This window comes from Triticum urartu, chromosome 7, assembly GCF_003073215.2.
Source record: "Triticum urartu cultivar G1812 chromosome 7, Tu2.1, whole genome shotgun sequence".
Taxonomy (NCBI): Eukaryota; Viridiplantae; Streptophyta; class Magnoliopsida; order Poales; family Poaceae; genus Triticum; species Triticum urartu.
In genome coordinates, this window is record NC_053028.1 from 463,607,266 (window position 1) to 463,627,604 (window position 20,339).

Consider the following 20,339-nt stretch of genomic DNA (forward strand, 5'->3'; position numbering starts at 1 on the left):
GACATGTCTCGGTCATGTCTACATTGTTCTCGAACCCGTAGGGTCCGCACGTTTAAGGTTTCGATGACAGTTATATTATGAGTTTATGAGTTTTGATGTACCGAAGTTAGTTTGGAGTCCCGGATGTGATCACGGACATGACGAGGAGTCTCAAAATGGTCGAGACATAAAGATTGATATATTGGACGACTATATTCGGACACCGGAAGTGTTCCGGGTGATTTCAGAGAAAACTGGAGTGCCGGAGGGTTACCGGAACCCCCCCGGGAGAAGTAATGGGCCTTATGGGCCTTAGTGGAGAGAGGGAGGAGCAGCCAGGGTGGGCCGCGCGCCTCCTCCCCCCTGGTCCGAACTGGACTAGGAGAGGAGGGGCGGCGCCCCCCTTTCCTTCTCCCTCCCCCCTTACTTTCCCCCTCCTAGTAGGAGTAGGAAAGAGGGGAGTCCTACTACTACTAGGAGGAGGACTCCTCCTCCTTGGCGCGCCATAGGGACGGCCGGCCTCCTCCCCTTGCTCCTTTATATACGGGGGCAGGGGGCACCCCTAGACACACAAGTTGATCCACGTGATCGTTTTCTTAGCCGTGTGCGGTGCCCCCTTCCACCATAATCCTCGATAATATTGTAGCGGTGCTTAGGTGAAGCCCTACGACGGTAGAACATCAAGATCGTCACCACGCCGTCGTGCTGACGGAACTCTTCCCCGACACTTTGTTGGATCGGAGACCGGGGATCATCATCGAGCTAAACGTGTGCTAAAACTCGGAGGTGCCGTAGTTTCGGTGCTTGATCGGTCGGGCCGTGAAGACGTATGACTACATCAACCGCGTTGTCATAACGCTTCCGCTGTCAGTCTACAAGGGTACGTAGATCACACTCCCCTCTCGTTGCTATACATCACCATGATCTTGCGTGTGCGTAGGAAATTTTTTGAAATTACTACGTTCCCCAACAATCTGGTACCTGCCTTCTTTGCAAGGGAAACAGGTGTTACCAGAGGGACCCTTCTCGGACTCCCTCAACGCGGCAACAGCGGCCCCTAGCTGGGCCTTGCACTCTTCCATCTCTTGAGACAATTGGGAATTCTTCTCTGTAAGAACCTACTCAAATAAATGATCCTTAAATCAGTTGTGTCAACTGTTTCAAGTCTCAGGGGCTACTAATACATATAATCGTCAGATTTACTTACCCGTATATCCCTTACATACTGGTCTGTGGCTCTGGCTAGACCATTTTGAGCAGCACGGATGTACGCGTCTCCGGAATTGAAGGCATCAAATGCCTCTGGTGAGAAACAAGCGTCACGGAGTACGGCCCGGCGACGCCTGTGATTCATGGCGCTCTCCACTTCAGAATTTGTAGCGGATAGTCTGTCCACATCCTCTGTAGGAGGAACATCCGGCGTCTGCCTCGCGTTAGCTTCCGCCTCTATGTCCGACCCTGGAGCCCGACTGGTCGAGGCGTGATCGACAGCCTCTCCGGATATAGTCTGACGGGCATTTTTTCTAGGAAACACGGATGTCATTATATTTTAAGCAAGATGACAACCACGGAATGAGGTTTTGTGTTATACCTCAGTGCTGGCGTCTCCGTCCTGACCGCCTTCCATTTTTGCCTACCTGGCTTCGGCGCCTCTTGTTGGCGAGTTGATGCAGGTTCGGCACGGCGTCCCAAAGGCCTTCCCTGTAAGACACCATACGTGTATGGTAGGTGAAGTGCATAAAAGGGAATCCTTTTTGGGGAGTTGGGACTTTGGTTTTTCTTACGTGCGACGCAGGGAGTAGTCCAGGATAGTCGGCCGTTATGGCCACCATGACGTCGTCGCAACTCAATTGATAGAATTGCCTGTCTATCAGCTCCACGAATATGTCCGGATCCTCTTCAAGTCCGGGATCGAGGGCCCGGCCAGGGTCCTCTGGTTGTGGAGCTGTGTTGTTGACCTCCCTTATCACTTTTCGTAGTTCCTGCCGTGAAACGACAAGGTGAGTACCTACGACGAAGAATGCGGGAAGGTTGAGAGTAAAAAGGGTACAACTCACCCAGCTTGGAGGGTTGTACATGGAGAATCCATCCTGTGGTTTAATGTGGATGAACTCCTCTTCCTCTCCCTTGAATAACTCGGATAGAACTTTTGCTAAAGCAGCAGGTGAGTCCGGTCCCTTGCGCCCGCAACGGGTGGCATCGTCTTCCCCGTTAAAACACCACAGGGGGTGCCCTCGATATTGAAGTGGTTGCACCCCCCGCATTATGCATATTGACATAACCTCGATTGTTCTCAATCCTGATTGAGCCAGCGCTTTAATCTGGTTCATCAGATAAAGGACTTCTCCGTTATCTTCCTCCTGGGGGCTCCGTGGGCGCCAACTTCGACGTTTCTTCAGAGGAGCATTGTCGAACTCAGGAAGACCCCGCCGAACAGGGTCTGGAAGAGGGACGTCCTCCATGTAAAACCACTCCGAAGGCCAGTCTTCGGATGTCTTCTTTGGAGTACCGGATGGGTATCCGGTCTCGGCGATGCGCCATATTTCGGCTCCGCCCACTTGATAAACCACCCCTTCTGTGTGCGGGGCACAAGGCAGAATAGCCTTTTCCACAGTTCGAAATGAGCCTCGCAGCCCAAAAACAACTCACAAATGGCAACATAGCCGGCGATGTGTAATATGGAAGCGGGGGTGAAATTATGCAACTGGAGGCCGTAAAACTCCAGGAGTCCGCGGAGGAGCGGATGAATCGGAAATCCGAGTCCCCTTAGTAAGTAAGGGACAAGGCTTACCCGCTCCCCCTTGGAGGGATTGAGGAAGCTCTCCGCTTGCTCCCCGCCATTATAAGTGGCGAGCCCAGCTCTGACGGGAACCATATACGCTAGAGGGAGAAATCCCTGGGTCTGCAACTCTACTAATCGGCCGTGTGGGACGGAACACTTCTCCCAATCACCGGGCTTGGGGCTACGGGAGCGAGAGGAGGAGCTGCGATGGCCGGCCATGATGGAATGGATTTTCCGGAGAGCGCTCCGATGGATTCTCGCCGTGGGAAGATGGTGTGGATTGGATCTAAGAATCCCCATCCCTTTAATAGGCGATTTACTTACCTAGTGAGGGGGGCAAATGTAAAAAACGCCATGGCTCCTCGCATTCGCTTGACGCGTGGAAGATGGGCCTTATTGGGCGCAGAAGCCAAGAAGTCCAACATTTATGGGAGCCGGACACTACTTAGATATTCAAGATTTGGAGAAGAACCCGCCTTGCAATGCCGAAGACAATATTGCGTGCCGGACTCGTCGTCATTGAAGCCTGGTTCGGGGGCTACTGAGGGAGTCTTGGATTAGGGGGTCTCCGGACAGCCGGACTATATCCTTTGGCCGGACTATTGGACTATGAAGATACAAGATTGAAGACTTCGTGCCGTGTCCGGATGGGACTCTCCTTGGCGTGGAAGGCAAGCTAGGCAATACGGATATGTAGATCTCCTCCCTTGTAACCGACCTTGTGTAACCCTAGCCCCCTCCGATGTCTATATAAACCGGAGGGTTTTAGTCCGTAGGACAACAGACAATCATACCATAGGCTAGCTTCTAGGGTTAGCCTCTATGATCTCGTGGTAGATCAACTCTTGTAATACTCATATCATCAAGAACAATCAAGCAGGAAGTAGGGTATTACCTCCATCAAGAGGGCCCGAACCTGGGTAAACATCTTGTCCGCCGCCTCCTATTACCATCCGCCTTAGACGCACAATTCGGGACCTCCTACCCGAGATCCGCCGGTTTTGACACCGACAACAGGCTTCTCCAAAAGTCTGTATAAAACTATATGCTTTGATCAACTCATCAAAGCGCATATTCCAACTCCGAGATGCTTGCACCAGTCCATAGATGGATCGCTGGAGCTTGCACACTTTGTTAGCATCTTTAGGATTGACAAAACTTTCTGGTTGCATCATATACAACTCCTTTTTTTAATAAATCCATTAAGGAATGCAGTTTTGATATCCATTTGCCAGATTTGATAAAATGCAGCAACTGCTAACATGATTCGGACATACTTTTAAGCATCGATACGAGTGAGAAAAATCTCATCATAGTCAACACCTTAAACTTGTCGAAAACCTTTTACGACAATTCGAGCTTTGTAGATAGTAACACTACTATCAGTGTCCGTCTTCCTCTTGAAGACCCATTTATTCTCAATGGCTCGCCGATCATCGGGAAAGTCAATCAAAGTCCATACTTTATTCTTTATACATGGATCCCATCTCAGATTTCATGGTGTCAAGCCATTTTGCGGAATCTAGGCTCATCATCGCTTCCTCATAGTTCGTAGGTTTGTCATGGTCAAGTAACATGACCTCTAGAACAGGATTACCGTACCACTCTGGTGCGGAACGTACTCTGGTTGACCTGCGAGGTTCGGTAGTAACTTGATCCGAAGTTTCATGATCATCATCATTAACTTCCTCGCTAATTGGTGTAGGCATCATTGTAACTGATTTCTGTGATGAACTATTTTCCAATTCGGGAGAAGGTAAAATTACCTCATCAAGTTCTACATTCCTCCCACTCACTTCTTTCGAGAGAAACTCCTTCTCTAGAAAGGATCCATTTTAAGCAACAAAGATCTTGCCTTCGGATCTGTGATAGAAGGTGTACCCAACAGTTTGTTTTGCGTATCCTATGAAGACGCACTTCTCTGATTTGGGTTTGAGCTTATCAGGCTGAAACTTTTTTTCACATAAGCATCGCAACCCCAAACTTTAAGAAATGACAACTTAGGTTTCTTGCTAAACCACAGTTCATATGGTGTCATCTCAACGGATTTTTAGACGGTGCCCTATTTAACGTGAATGCAGCTGTCTCTAATGCATAACCCCAAAACGATAATGGTAAATCGGTAAGAAACATCATAGATCGCACCATATCTAATAAAGTACAATTATGACGTTCGGACACACCATTACGCTGTGGTGTTCCAGGTGGCGTCAGTTGCGAAACTATTCGACATTGTTTCAATTGAAGGCCAAACTCGCAATTCAAATATTTCGTCTCCGCGATCAGATCGTAGAAACTTTATTATCTTGTTACAATGATTCTCCACTTCACTCTGAAATTCTTTGAACTTTTCAAACGTTTCAGACTTGTGTTTTATTAATTAGATATACTCATATCTTCTCAAATCATCTGTGAAGGTCCAAAAATAATGATACCCGCCGTGAGCCTCAATACTCATCGGACCGCATACATCAGTATGTATTATTTCCAATAAGTCAGTTGCTCGCTCCATTGTTCTGGAGAACGGACTTTTAGTCATCTTGCCCATGAGGCATGGTTCGCAAGCATCAAGTGATTCCAAAAGCCCATCATCATGGAGTTTATTCATGCGCTTTACACCAATATGACCTAAACGGCAGTGCCACAAATAAGTTGCACTATCATTATTAACTTTGCATATTTTGGCTTCAATATTATGAATATGTGTATCACTACGATCTAGATTCAATAAACCATTTATATTGAGTGTATGACCATAGAAGGTTTTATTCATGTAAATAGAACAACAAATATTCTTTGACTTAAATGAGTAACTATATTGCAATAAACATGATCCAATCATATTTATGCTCAACGCAAACACCAAATAACATTTATTTTAGATTCAACACTAATCCCGAAGGTAAAGGGAGTGTGCGATGGTGATCTTATCAACCTTGGAATCACTTCCAACACACATCATCACCTTGCCCTCAACTAGTTTCTGTCCATTTTGTAACTCCTGTTTTATGTTAATAATCATAGCAACTGAACCAGTATCAAATACCCAGGGGCTACGATGAACACTAGTAAAGTACACATCAATAAAATGTATATCATATATACTTTTGTTCACTTTGCCATCCTTCTTATCCGCCAAGTATTTAGGACAGTTCCGCTTCCAGTGACCATTTCCTTTGCAGTAGAAGTACTCAATTTCAGGCTTGGGTCTACCTTTGGTCTTCTTCATGGGAGTGGCAACTTGCTTGCAATTCTTCTTGAAGTTCCCTTTCTTTCCCTTGCCCTTTTACTTGAAACTAGTGGTCTTGTCAACCATCAACACTTGATGCTTTTTCTTGATTTCTGCCTTCGCCAATTTCAGCATCGCGAAGAGCTTGGGAATCGTTTCCGTTATCCCTTGCATATTATAGTTCATCGCAAAGTTCTAGTAACTTGGTGATAGTGACTAGAGAACTTTGTCAATCACTATCTTATCTGAAAGATTAACTCCCACTTGATTCAAGTGATTGTAGTACTTAGACATTCTGAGCACATGCTCACTAGCTGAGCTATTCTCCTCCATCTTGTAGGCAAAGTACTTGTCAGGGGTCTCATACATCTTAACTCGGGCATGAGTCTGAAATACCAATTTCAGCTCTTGAAATATCTTATATGTTCCATGGCGTTCAAAACGTCTTTGAAGTCTCGGTTCTAAGCCGTAAAGCATGGCGCACTAAACTATCAAGTAGTCATTATACCGAGCTTGCCAAACGTTTATAACGTCTACATCTGCTCCTACAATAGGTCCATCACCTAGCGGTGCATCAAGGACATAATTCTCCTGTGCAGCAATGAGGATAATCCTCAGATCACGGACCCAGTCCGCATCATTGCTACTATCATCTTTCAACTTATTTTTCTCTAGGAACATATCAAAAATAAAACAGGGGAGCTATACGCGAGCTATTGATTTACAACATAAATATGCAAAAACTACCAGGACTAAGTTCATGATAAATTAAAGTTCAATTAATCATATTACTTAAGAACTAACACTTAGATAGACATCCCTCTAATCATCTAAGTGATCACGTGATCCCTATCAACTAAACCATGTCTGATCATCACGTGAGATGGAGTAGCTTTCAATGGTGAACATCACTATGTTGATCATGTCTACTATATGATTCACGCTTGACCTTTCGGTCTCAGTGTTCCGAGGCCATATCTGCATATGCTAGGCTCGTCAAGTTTAACCCGAGTATTCTGCATGTGCAAAACTGGCTTGCACCCGTTGTATGTGAACGTAGAGCTTATCACACCCGATCATCACCTGGTCAGCACGAAGAACTGTCGCAACGGTACATACTCAGGGAGAACACTTATACCTTGAAATTTTAGTAAGGGATCATCTCATAATGCTACCGTCGTACTAAGCAAAATAAGATGCATAAAAGATAAACATCACATGCAATCAAAATATGTGACATGATATGGCCATCATCATCTTGTGCCTTTGATCTCCATCTCCGAAGTACCATAATGATCTCCATCTTCACCGGCATGACACCATGATCTCCATCATCTTGATCTCTATCAACATGTCGTAACATGGTCGTCTCGCCAACTATTGCTTTTGCAACTATTGCTATCGCATAGAGATAAAGTAAAGCAATTGTATGGCGCTTGCATCTTATGCAATAAAGAGACAACCATAAGGCTCCTGCCAGTTGACGATAACTTTTAACAAAACATGATCATCTCATACAAAAATTTATATCTCATCACGTATTGACCATATCACATCACAACATGCCCTGCAAAAACAAGTTAGACGTCATCTACTTTGTTGTTGCAAGTTTTACATGGCTGCTACGGGCTTCTAGTAAGAACCGTTCTTACCTACGCATCAAAACCACAACGTAGTATAGTGATTGCTTTTTGATCTTTAGAAAGAACCATGTTCATTGAAATTGATTCAACTAAAGTTGGAGAAACAGACACCCACTAGCCACCTGTGTGTGAAGCACGTCGGTAGAACCAGTCTTGCATAAGCGTACGCGTAATGTCGGTCTCAACCGCTTCATCCAACAATATCCCTGAATCAAGAATCAACTAGTGACGGCAAGCAATATGTATATACCCACGCCCACAACTCCGTTGTGTTCTACTCATGCATATAACATCTACGTATAGACCTGGCTCGAATGCCACTATTGAAGAACGCAGTATTTCAAAATTTTCCTACGATCACGCAAGATCTATCTAGGAGATGCATAGCAACGAGAGGGGAGAGTGTGTCCACGTACCCTCGTAGACCGAAAGCGGAAGCGTTAAGTAACGCGGTTGATGTAGTCGAACGTCTTCGCGGTCCAACCGATCAAATACCGAACGCACAACACCTCCGCGATCTGCACACGTTCAGCTCGGTGATGTCCCTCGTACTCTTGATCCAGCTGAGACCGAGGGAGAGTTTCGTCAGCACGACGGCGTGATGACGGTGATGATGAAGTTACCGGCACAGGGCTTCACCTAAGCACTACAACGATATGACCGAGGTGGAAATTTGTGGAGGGGGCCACCGCACACGGCTAAGACAATTGTCAACTTGTGTGTCTATGGGGTGCCCCCCTCCCCCATGTATAAAGGAGCGGAGGAGGGGAGGGCCGGCCCTCTCATGGCGCGCCCAAGGGGGGAGTCCTACTCCCAGTAGGAGTAGGTTTCCCTCTTTCCCTAGTTGGAGTAGGAGAAGAAGGAAGAGGGAGAGGGGGAGAAGGAAAGGGGGGCCGCCCCCCCCCCCTCCCAATTCAGATTGGGCTTGAGGGGCACTCCCACATTGGCCGCCTCCTCCTCTCTACCACCATGGCCCAATAAGGCCCATTGACTCCCCGGGGGGTTCCGGTACTCCAGTAAATGCCCGAACTCATCCGGAACCATTTTGATGTCCAAACATAGCCTTCCAATATATCGATCTTTACATCTCAATAATTTCGAGACTCCTTGCCATGTCCGTGATCACATCCGGGACTCCGAACTACCTTCGGTACATCAAAACACAAACTCATAATACCGATCGTCATCGAACGTTAAGCGTGCGGACCCTACGAGTTAGAGAACTATGTAGACATGACCGAGACTCACTTTCGGTCAATAACCAATAGCGGAACCTGGATGCTCATATTGGTTCCTACATATTCTACGAAGATCTTTATCGGTCAAACCGCATAATAACATATGTTGTTCCCTTTGTCATCGGTATGTTACTTGCCCGAGATTTGATCGTCGGTATCTCAATACCTAGTTCAATCTCATTACCAGCAAGTCTCTTTACTCGTTCCGTAATGCAACATCCCGCAAATAACTCATTAGTCACATTGCTTGCAAGGCTTATAGTGATGTGCATTACCGAGAGGGCCCAGAGATACCTCTCCGACAATCGGAGTGACAAATCCTAATCTCGATCTATGCCAACTCAATAAACACCATCGGAGACACCTGTAGAGCATCTTTATAGTCACCCAGTTACGTTGTGACGTTTGATAGCACACTAAGTGTTCATCCGGTATTCGGGAGTTGCATAATCTCATAGTCATAGGAACATGTATAAGTCATGAAGAAAGCAATAGCAACAAATTAAACAATCATCGTGCTAAGCTAATAGATGGGTCAAGTCAATCACATCATTCTCTAATGATGTGATCCCGTTCATCAAATGACAACTCATGTCTATGGATAGGAAACTTAACCATCTTTGATTAACGACCTAGTCAAGTAGAGGCATACTAGTGACACTCTGTTTCTCTATGTATTCACACATGTACTAAGTTTCCGGTTAATACAATTCTACCATGAATAATAAACATTTATCATGATATAAGGAAATATAAATAACAACTTTATTATTGCCTCTAGGGCATATTTCCTTCAACCACTACAATATTAACATCTTATGTTTGTACCATGAGCTTTCGGTTAAACATATCCAATTCAACATGTGGCATGAACATTCCCTACACATACAAATCACTTTCCAATGCACTTCCTCATTGTGGTATGATATTGGTCGCAATATTGAATTATCGTTTGTGGCATGAAGATAATGTACATGATACAACTTTGGTGGACTTGATAATCACATTTGTCACCAAACACTTCCGCAAGGGGGCAAATTTATCCCTTGGACGAGTATCGTCGAGGACATTCCGACGCCTAAAGTTCTAAATCAACCTACGCATCATCACTGGTGGCATCGCCCTGACGATCACAACAAATGACACTAGGGGCAATACCATCCCCTGGTTTTATCATACTATCGACAACATTCTGACGCCTAAAGTTCTACATCAACCTATACATCATCACTAGTGGCATCGCCCTGACAATCACAACAAATGACACCGGGGGCAGTATCATCCCCTGGTTTTACCATAGTATCGACAACATTACGACGCCTAGCTATATTCTACACCAATCTATGCATCATCGTTGGTGGTGTCACTGCCTAATGATCACAACAAAAGACACCAGGGGCAACACCATCCCCTTGTTCCCTCATAGTGTCGACGATATTCTAGCACGATTTCCACTACATTGAAGTGTCGCTCTAGTGCATTGACACTTCATATTTTATGGGAGCGGTGAAGCACGCCAGTGCGGCCAGTGCGAATATGTGAAACCCTTGAAGTCTTGATGGCTGGTACCATGCAGTTTTACGATCGCATCTCACTTGATAAAAATTCCATGCCAGTGGCAATTTCCTGGTAAATCAGAGGCATTAACTACTGGCTGGCACCATCACTGCATTTGGTCGCAGTGGGAATGAATAAAAACTTTTTTTCCTAGCATGTGGTATGGGCATTTCTCCATATCTAGTGTGATTATATTCATCCTCACAGATGTATATTAAATGATAGCATGGATATTCGCTACAAAAAAAAAGATCTGTCCCGGCAAGAAAAAATCCGTTATGTCAGTCAGTACTGGCATACTTCATATTTATATGTGTATTTTCTATCCTAACAGGCAAGATCATCAGTTATTTTATAATTGCACTAAACTGTCTTCCAAAGTCATGTTTCTACTGCATCGTGTGCCTGATATGCATGAACTCAACTCTACTCTACGGGGGCATTACTCAACATTCTTCTCAATATGAGCCTGACCAAAATATATATAGATGTTCATTGCATATGAGCCTGACCTACAGGAAATGAAGCAAGGCCTGTATGCACGTCAGTTTTGCTAGTATAAAAAATTCTACTCTATGAAGAGAAGGCCCTTTGAACCTCGTTGAAGCAATTCCCCATGCACGCCGCCCTTTGTCTCAAAAAAAAAAGTCATGTTATCCAGTAACTATGTATCACTGCTAGTTGTATACAGTCTCACGTTTAATCGGTCGGGTGTGGCATCATGAGTAATTTTCTCCACGGAGCTGCGATACGATGATATGGTCAGTCCCTGCAAATATTCTAAGGTCAATGGGGCCTCTTCCTTACTCCTTTGCCCAAGGACTGCTTCTACCATGGTGAAGGGTTTTTTAAACCTTCCCTGCTTATTCTTTTGATGCGCTAGCGTTCTCTCTTGAGGATTCACAGATTTGAGTTGATTGTCGTAGGCAGGGCAACAACTATGGTTTTTCTGCCTCTCTGACGATTTATCTGATATGATGGCTTTCTACTTAGATTGTCCACATCAACCTTGCTCATGTTACCTACACACACATACACAAATGTGTGAAAAGAAACAGACAAGGTTGCATAAGACATGCATCAGCTTGAAATACAATTCCTTATTTTCCATGAGTGCGTACCTCCAAGGGGACTCGTCGTAGGCTATTGCCGTTGGAGGGCACCTGACCCTTGTGAACGCGAACAAAACAAGTCTAATGGCTAGCATCGTACAGTTCTTGATCCCATCATGCTTGATAAAAAAACAAAATTAAGCCAGTGGCGATTCACCCTTTAAGGTCGGTGGCTGGCACTGTAGTTATTTAACGGTCGCACCAGACTTGATAAAGTTTCATCATTTCGATTCAAGGCTCGGGATCGGGTGTAACAAAATAGCAACTATTGGCGCCAACATAAATTTGGTCGCAATAGAATTTCGATATCTCTTGGCTGGCACCAACAAACTTGGTCGCAATGCAGGTTTTTTCTCTCCTGTTCATTCTCTTCCTTGGTAGGCGCCAACATGGTGGCAATGGAGGAAATAAGGATACTCCCATCAAAATAGTTAAGATAAGCATGCCATAAAATGTTTGGCATGGTTTATCAAGGGTATTTCGACATTTCACTGATATTTCCAGTAAAGTTATGGCCTGAGCTTTTGCTACACTTTACATTCCAAGTCATACCATGATAGTATGGATACGAAGCATGAGTATAGAACTTCGGAGCATTCGATAATACAATTCAGGTATGGACGGCAAAAAATTGTCGTTGAAATGACCAATGGATTATTTCACCAAGTGTAGTCTGTACTAGAAACTAACGCGCACTTTGCTGCGCCATTCTTCAGTCATGGGGTTCACATTTCCCCCTCTTGCAGGCATATTGTTAGCCTTCATCCAACCTACAACAGATTTGGGATCTAAAAGCAAAAAAACATCTACCAATCAAAAAAAGCTACAACTAAAAATTCAGAAAGAAGAGGAGGCGGGACATCTCTAGATCAGTCTAGCTCTGCCTTTGCCTGCACCATTGGTTACCATGAGCAAAGATAAGTGAAGTTGCTAGGAGGGTCCTCCGATATCTATCTCAAATACAAACAGATAACTGCTACATTCATGCAGTAAGCAGGCTCCACACGCACCATATCGATCTAGATTATGCATCCCCAGGCTAAATTACTACTCAGACAACACCAGGCTGAATTACTACTCAAACAACCTTGTTCAAAGAACTAAAATTAAATTATAGCACATATTCACAAAAATTTCTGAAATTATGCATGGGTGAACTTGACTCAACTAAACGGAACTAAAATCAAGCTTCTCTCTAGACATCACACATATATCGCAGGACCTATCGCAGGGGATGGAACTTCTGAAGCTCACACTCTGAATTACTGCAATCTGGACACCATGGTTAGCTGATACTATGTTGTTTACTGCCAGGCCAAATTCTAATGACCTTTTGCCATAGTTGCTTCACAAAGGGATAAGACAATTAAAACATGTGCAGGGGTTGCTCTCATCTATCAAATACCCACACGAATTAGATAAAATTCAGACTAAGCAAAATATACCTGAGAAATTGAGTGAAAAGAAGCTAAAATATGTTCCCTAATAGATTAAGTGAACATAGATCAAAGGCATCATTTTCTTTTGAGTCAGTTTCCATAGCTATACCAACATCAGCAGATGACAAAGACGACGCATCATTCATTTCATCGTGAGCGGTTCACTGTTGTCAGCAGAAAATATATATCTGATATAGAAGAAATAGACATGTATGCTAAAAACATACAACCTTCTTAAGGTCGAAATTGGAACTTCCGTCATATTATCGGCAAATGACGACTGTATAAAGATTTTAGTTTTGAATTGTGCATGGCAGTTAGATATCTCTTCTTTTCAAAGTAGTGAAACACAACAATTTCACGGCAACCTATTTTGGAAGCCCATGGAGAAGTGAGAAAATGAATGTATTAGCTATAACATATAAATTACCATCACAACTTTATGCCCTCCCCTCCCAAAGTTGATATATATGCTCTCCTTTAAAAAAGAGTTGATATGTATGCCCAACTTTTCTTGTGGAGCTAGGGAGAGTTTGTTTTTAGTCCCGATTCTAATTTTTTTTAAGCTTTTCGCTGCTTCTTTCCTTATAATACATATGTTGTGATTAGAATCCAATAAAAATACATATGTTGTGATTACTTCCCCCTGTAGTCTGTTTATTAACCAGGAAAAGGAAGAAAATTACACATGTTGTATTTCAGTATACAGATCATGATAGTAACATATGCAGCACTTGCATGACAATACAAAGGGCAACTCAAAAAGTCCAGATGCAGGTCCTGTGTATGCTCTATGCCTCCTTTCTTTATTTATTTCAATGATTAATGACACGAAGATAAGTGTGTTGTTTACAATCACAAGTAACAACACAAAACTTGGCAAACTAAAATACAGCCGAGAGACAAATGGAAGGAAAGTAGGAAACATATTAGATGTTTGAATGATCACTTACTGTTTAATTGGTAAAGAAATAAGTTTGATCCTTAACCTTAAATACCAATCAGAGTCTGAAGGTGATCTCAACTAAACATTATGTAAATAAAAGAGCCAGCTGATTTGTTTGTATATGTCCAAGATTTCGTTGTAGGATGAAAAACAGAACTCAACTGATACCGAATCCAACAACATTGGAGCTAATTAAGCAAGCTATTTTAAAGTACCTTGTCTCTAAAGAGTTTGTGCATCGATGAGCTTTCAGCATTCTCAAAGTGTGGATGGACTATATGTTCATAATGTCCTGAAGCTATGTAATCAAATCCCAAATTTTAGATTGCTTCTATGAAAGCTCTTGTAGAAATGAATGAAAAGAATAAGCACATGAACAAAAGTTGAAGAATATTATAGCTCGATGTATATGCAAATCAATAACAGAAGTGTGCACATCCACACCAAACTTTATTCTTGTATTACAAAGAGCATCATGGTCTGGTTTACCCCTACCATACTCTTTAATAATATGAAACACCTAGATATTAAATCCACACAGCAGGCCAGGAAGTAAAAAAATTAAAAATAAAACATAACAGACAAAAGCTACTTATTTGTAGACATATTGGAAAGCACTCAGAATTCTCAATTCCTCATGTGTAGCTTTACCCCTAGAATTCTGAGAGCATGATCAGGTTGCTGTACAACTCCTCCGAACCACCGAACTCCAAGTCTTTGTAACCTGCAGCCATAAATCAATTAGCAGTGTCATCACTTGCAGGAGAAGAACATGGGTCTATCTAAAGAACAAATTTAAATAGAGTCGGTGCCACCTTCAAAACTTGAAACATAATTGACCTGGTGGGCGTCCTGATGAGCAAAACTAATCCTTAAATGGAATCTACGGGCGGTGGCATTCCAGGGGAAGGCAGCGGTTAAAGCTCATTGCAGGGGGTGGCGGTGGAGGGCTTCATTGGTGGCAACCTCGACAGCATGAAGCAGCGGTGACCACCATGAGTACGGAAACATGGGTCGCACCATCCCAGTTGTAAAGGTGCTGGCGAGCTGCAGCCTGCCTCTTCTTCGTGACCCCAACCACTTGTAGCGTCCACCCCTCTGCCCTATCGCCACGCCTTCTGTTCCACAATCGACCACCTGGCACCTACCATGCTAAAAAAATTCCAACTCCAGAAGTTCCCCTAAAACATCTACCCTCTTCTATACGTTAACAATATCCTATAACTACCATTTGAATCCGAACCTGAATGACTACACCTTCAAGCTTGCTTTCACAGGAGGGGTGGGGGCAGGTTGTTCAAGCTCTTCTTCGAGGTCGACATGTTGTGCTCGACACCAATTTGAAGCCTCTGCGTAGGATAGCAACAATAACAAATAGCAGCACAATCTCTATATAAGAGCAAGCATAGATAGCAGCAGCAACAGCATTTGAAGCCTCAATAATTATAAACTGCAGTAGCACAGTGTATAATCAGAGAACACAGATTGCAGCAGAAAGTACAAATAGACTCTCAATCTCGCGCATCTTACTCTCAATATCTCAATCATCTCTTTGTCAATCTCTCAATCATCTCACTCTCAATCTCTCCCAACTCTCTCTCTCAATCTCTCATCACCTAGCACAGCACACGCACATATGCCCGCACAGCCCCAGCCCCAGCGCGCTGCTGCGGTTCCTGTACCACCACCATGCCGGCCATCACACCATCGCCCCGCCTACGGCCGCACTCCCACTGGCCCGCCCCGCCGCCGTCCACCACACATATCCCCCGGCCGCACCTCCTCCAATGGCCCCACATTCCCTCAATTTCTTTGCCCCCGGTGATCCTTTCTCTCGCTCGCGTTCTCCACGCACGCCCTCCTTCCAACCACGCCCCACCCCAACTCAGGCACACGCGGCACAGAGAACGCGCCATGGGCGGCAGCAGAGAAAAGTGCAGGCGGGGAGAAGAGGAGCAACGCCAGGGGCGATTGCTAGCCGGGATGTTTGGGCGGCGGCGAGCAATCGGCGGAGGTGAGAGAGGCATGGACGGGTCGGCGATGGCGGCGACAATGGAGAAGTGGACAGAATTGGAGGTGGCGGCGGCGACTGCATGGAGAGATGGGGATAGGAGCGCAAGAGAGAGGGGGGCGTGCAAGGCTTGGTGGGAGAGGGGGAAGTTTCTCCTAAGGCTGGTCATAGCGGAAAGTAACTATACTAGTGTCATGTATATGACACTAGTCTAAATTATTATTTTTATAATGCAAAGTAATATAATAATAGTATTTTAGATGGCTTCATTTATTATTTTATAAACTCATTTTATCTTGAAAAACGCTATGTTACAGTAATATATTATGTTACCACCTCTCATTAATTACTTATCACATAAGCAAAAATTTCTTAAATGCACTATATTGCTAGCTAAGTTACTCCCACTATGACTAGCCTAACAGTGCAAGGCAAGGCCACGCAACTCTATCACGGGCGATTGAGCCACACCGCTTTTATGGAGCCGAACAGTAAGCGTGTGTTTGGTTGCGCGCATGCAGCCCAACCAGACCCGTGTGGGATGTGCGCGGTTTGTTTGGTTGCCTGGGTTGCGTGTGGTTTGAGTCCCGCACAGACCTTAAAGTAGCCTGCAGCCTGGCCCAGCGGAAACTGCCGAATCGGCAGTTTTCTCGCGAGCCTGGCCGCGCGCGGCCACGCGTGCGAGGCAGTTGCATGCCTCGGGCAGCGCGGGAGACGGAGGCGACGTCTCATTACTCTGCCCCCACTCTCCTGTCACCGCCAAGATGCACTGTTCCCATCCCTCCCTCTCTCTCCCTCACCGCCCCTCCCTCTCCTTTCCTCCGATGGCTCCGCCACGCCCATCGCCGCGCCGCCCTCTGACCCCCGTCGACCAGCGCATCGCCGGCATCCAGGAGCGCTGGCCCGCCCCGCCGCCGTCCACCATGCATATCCCCCGGCCGCACCTCCTCCAATGGCCCCACATTCCCTCAATTTCTTTGCCCCCGGTGATCCTTTCTCTCGCTCGCGTTCTCCACGCACACCCTCCTTTCAGCCACGCCCCACCCCAACTCAGGCACACGCGGCACAGAGAACGCGCCATGGGCGGCAGCAGAGAAAAGTGCAGGCGGGGAGAGGAGGAGCAACGCCAGGGGCGATTGCTAGCCGGGATGTTTGGGCGGCGGCGAGCAATCGGCGGAGGTGAGGCAGGCAAGGACAGGTCGGCGATGGCGGCGATAATGGAGAAGTGGACAGAATTGGAGGTGGCGGCGGCGACTACATGGAGAGATGAGGATAGGAGTGCAAGAGAGAGGGGGCGTGCAAGGCTTGCTGGGAGAGGGGGAGTTTCTCCTAACAGTGCAAGGCCACGCAACTCTATCATGGGCGATTGAGCCACACTGCTTTTATCAAGCCGAACAGTAAGGGCGTGTTTGTTTGCGCGCATGTAGCCCAACCAGACCCGCGCGGGATGTGCGCGGCCTGTTTGGTTGCCCGGGCTGCATGTGGTTTGAGGCCCGCACGGACCTTAAAGCAGCCCGCAGCCTGGCCCGGCGGAAACTGCCGAATCGGCAGTTTCTCGCGAGCCTGGCCGCGCGCGGCCACACGTGCGAGGCAGTTGCACGCCTCGGGCAGCGCGGGAGACAGAGGCGACGTCTCATTACTCTCCCCCACTCTCCTGTCACCGTCCAGACGCACTATTCCCATCGCTCCCTCTCTCTCTCCCTCACCGCCCCTTCCTCTCCTCTCCTGCGATGGTTCCGCCATGCCCACCGTCGCGCCGCCCTCTGACCCCAGTCGACCAGCGCATCGCCGGCATCCAGGAGCGCTGGCTGGCCGGGCTCCTGAACTCGGGCCACGACCTGGCGTCGGCGTTGTGCGTGCCGTCCCCCATCTGCTGTCGGCCACCACGAGCGCCGGACAATGCAGTGCCGGCCGCTCCTGCTCCGCCGCCGATTCCGGACCTCGTGGTCCTGGGCTCGGCGCCGGCGCCGTCGAGGGAGCCGCCCCTTCTTGGGACCCCATTGGCCACGGGGGTTTTCTTGACCCCCGTCCAAGGGTTTTCTCCGGTCGGCGGGCCGTCCTTCTCGACCTCCGGCATGGCGTTGAGCACGGGGCCGAGGCCGCATGCCATCGTCGGGGCCGGCTCCTCGTCTGCTCCGCCCCCTCTCTCCTTCCTGCCGGGGTTTTCACCCCGGCCTCGGGTCGCCGTGGCTGCGCGTGCTCCGGTGAGTCAAACCCCTCAATCTTTGCTCCTAGATGTAGATTAGATGTTTATTTCTTAGGCATGTGGTAGTAGTTAGTCGGTTCGATAGGATTAGATAGGATTATAGCAGATCCGATTGGATGCGATCCCAATCGAATCTAATCGGACTGATCTGTTCTTGTTTTTGTACATTGTCTACTAGGATAATTTTTCTTGTGCTACTGCTTGTGTGCCCTATGATTTGTGTTCATGCTAGTAGGTGTGTTCATGCTAGAATCATGTTGAGTGATGAATGTTAGAATCATGTTGACTGACGGCATGTGCATGTTCTTCATGTTGAGTGATGAATGCTAGAATCATGTTAACTGATGGCATGTTCATGTTCTAGATAGGATCATGTTCATGTTTCATGTTGCTAACATACATGTTCTAGCTAGGGTTTGTGTTGAATGTTATACGTGCATGTAGTAGGAGCATTTTAGAATGGTGCCAAATCTGCATGGCTGCACATGGGTGCTATTGGCACTTGGTGTTACTATTTTTAGATGTTACCATGTTTAGGATAGTGCAGTGTTGAGTGCCAGTTGCATCAAAGAAGGTGGCATTGATCAGTGGACTTGCCCAACAGCAAGTCAACTGATCAGTGCCACTGATTAGTGGCATTTTCCCAACAACAAGTGTCATTGATAGGCAAATGCCACTTATCAATGGCACTTGCTGTTGGGCAAAATGCCACTTATCAATGTCACTTGTTGTTGGGCAAGTCCACTGATCAGTGGCATTTGCCCAACACCAAGTGTCATTGATAAGTAGACAAATGCCACTTATCAATGGCACTTGCTGTTGGGCAAAATGCCACTTATTAATGGCACTTCCTGTTGGGCAAGTCCACTGATCAGTGGACTTGCCCAACAGCAAGTGTCATTGATAAGTGGCATTTCCTCAAAGAGTTTGTGGACTGATCAGTGTCATTTTCTCTTGGGAAAATATCCCTAATCAGTGCCATTTTGCAAAGAGATTGTGCACTAATACTTGTCATCTTACCTGACAAGATATTGAAGACTGACTGGGATGTGCTGGGAGGAGGAGCTCAGGTGGTGGCCGGAGCTGAGCGCGCCGAGGATTTCATCCCCACGAACAGGTGGCTCGGGAAGGTGGACCTGCCTGGCAGGATCGCCTTCATGAGCGTGCCTCGTTCGAGGGGACGATCTCCGAGGCAGGGCCATGAGGAGGGGGCCAGGGAGCCGATGCGCTTCTACCAGCAGATCAAGGACAACGAGGACCTCGCCATGCTCGTCGTGCCTCCCAAGTTCGTGGAGGTGATGAACACCTGGCTGGTTATCAAGCGGCTCCTGCGCGTCGTCAGACTGTCGACGAACAAGCGGTGCGTGTTCTGGGTGCAGGTGCAGAACTTCGAGGGGCACATGGTGCTTGGCCGGGGCTGGAACTACTTCTGCCGCCGCCACCGGATCGTCCCCGGCGACCTCGTCGTTGTGCGCATCTCAGGACTCGGACCGAAGGTTCAGATCTACAACCACGACTCCTCGATGATGTGCAAGTTTCGTTGCAGCAGACACAATTGCATTGGTAACATCGATCAGGCTATGTAGTTAACTTAAGTAAGGTGTTAGTGGACAATTTTTATGGTGTGTGGCGAGACTTGTGCTGGTAACTTATTCATATTTTGGCCAGGAGCAGCACCCTGCATGGAGCAGGGAAGGAGGATGTCCCTGCTTTTAATCTAGACTTATGCTATGTAGTTAAGTAGTTTGCTGTCTTTTCCTTGCTTGCTGTGTTAAGTTTGTTGTCATTACATTGCTTGCTTTGTTTTATCTTGATGTTCTGCTGTTGCTGTTGTGCTGATCATGTGGTGGTAAGGCCACCATATTTGAATGGGGTGAGCAGAACACAAACGTTGTTTGCAACCAAACAGCTGAAGTTTGCATCTGCTCACACCCTAAGCACAAAAATGGCAACCAAACAACAGGGGGTAAATCCCTCTCCATGCGATGCAGGCAACCAAACAGGTTGTATCTGCTGTATATGAGGCTGTATTTCAGCAACCGGGCTGGGTTGAGATGAACATGCAATACAGGTACTGTTCCAAACTGCAACCAAACATGCCCTAAAGAATTCTCCCGCCACAAGGAAAAGAAGCGAACTTACAACTTGCAAGCTCTCACATCGCAACATTCTTTGGGAGCTTAGTAACTGGATAGAT

The 20,339-nt window shown here is 46.4% G+C and overlaps 1 long non-coding RNA gene across 1 annotated transcript; it reads right to left on the reverse strand.

The window, feature by feature from the left end:
• Positions 1 to 14,308: 14,308 nt before the first annotated feature.
• LOC125524881 lies at positions 14,309 to 16,086 on the reverse strand. The gene is made up of 2 exons (XR_007291020.1): positions 14,741 to 16,086; positions 14,309 to 14,649 (listed from the first exon to the last, which is right to left on the reverse strand). It is a non-coding gene; the product is annotated as an uncharacterized LOC125524881 (long non-coding RNA).
• Between the last annotated feature and the right edge of the window lie 4,253 nt (positions 16,087 to 20,339).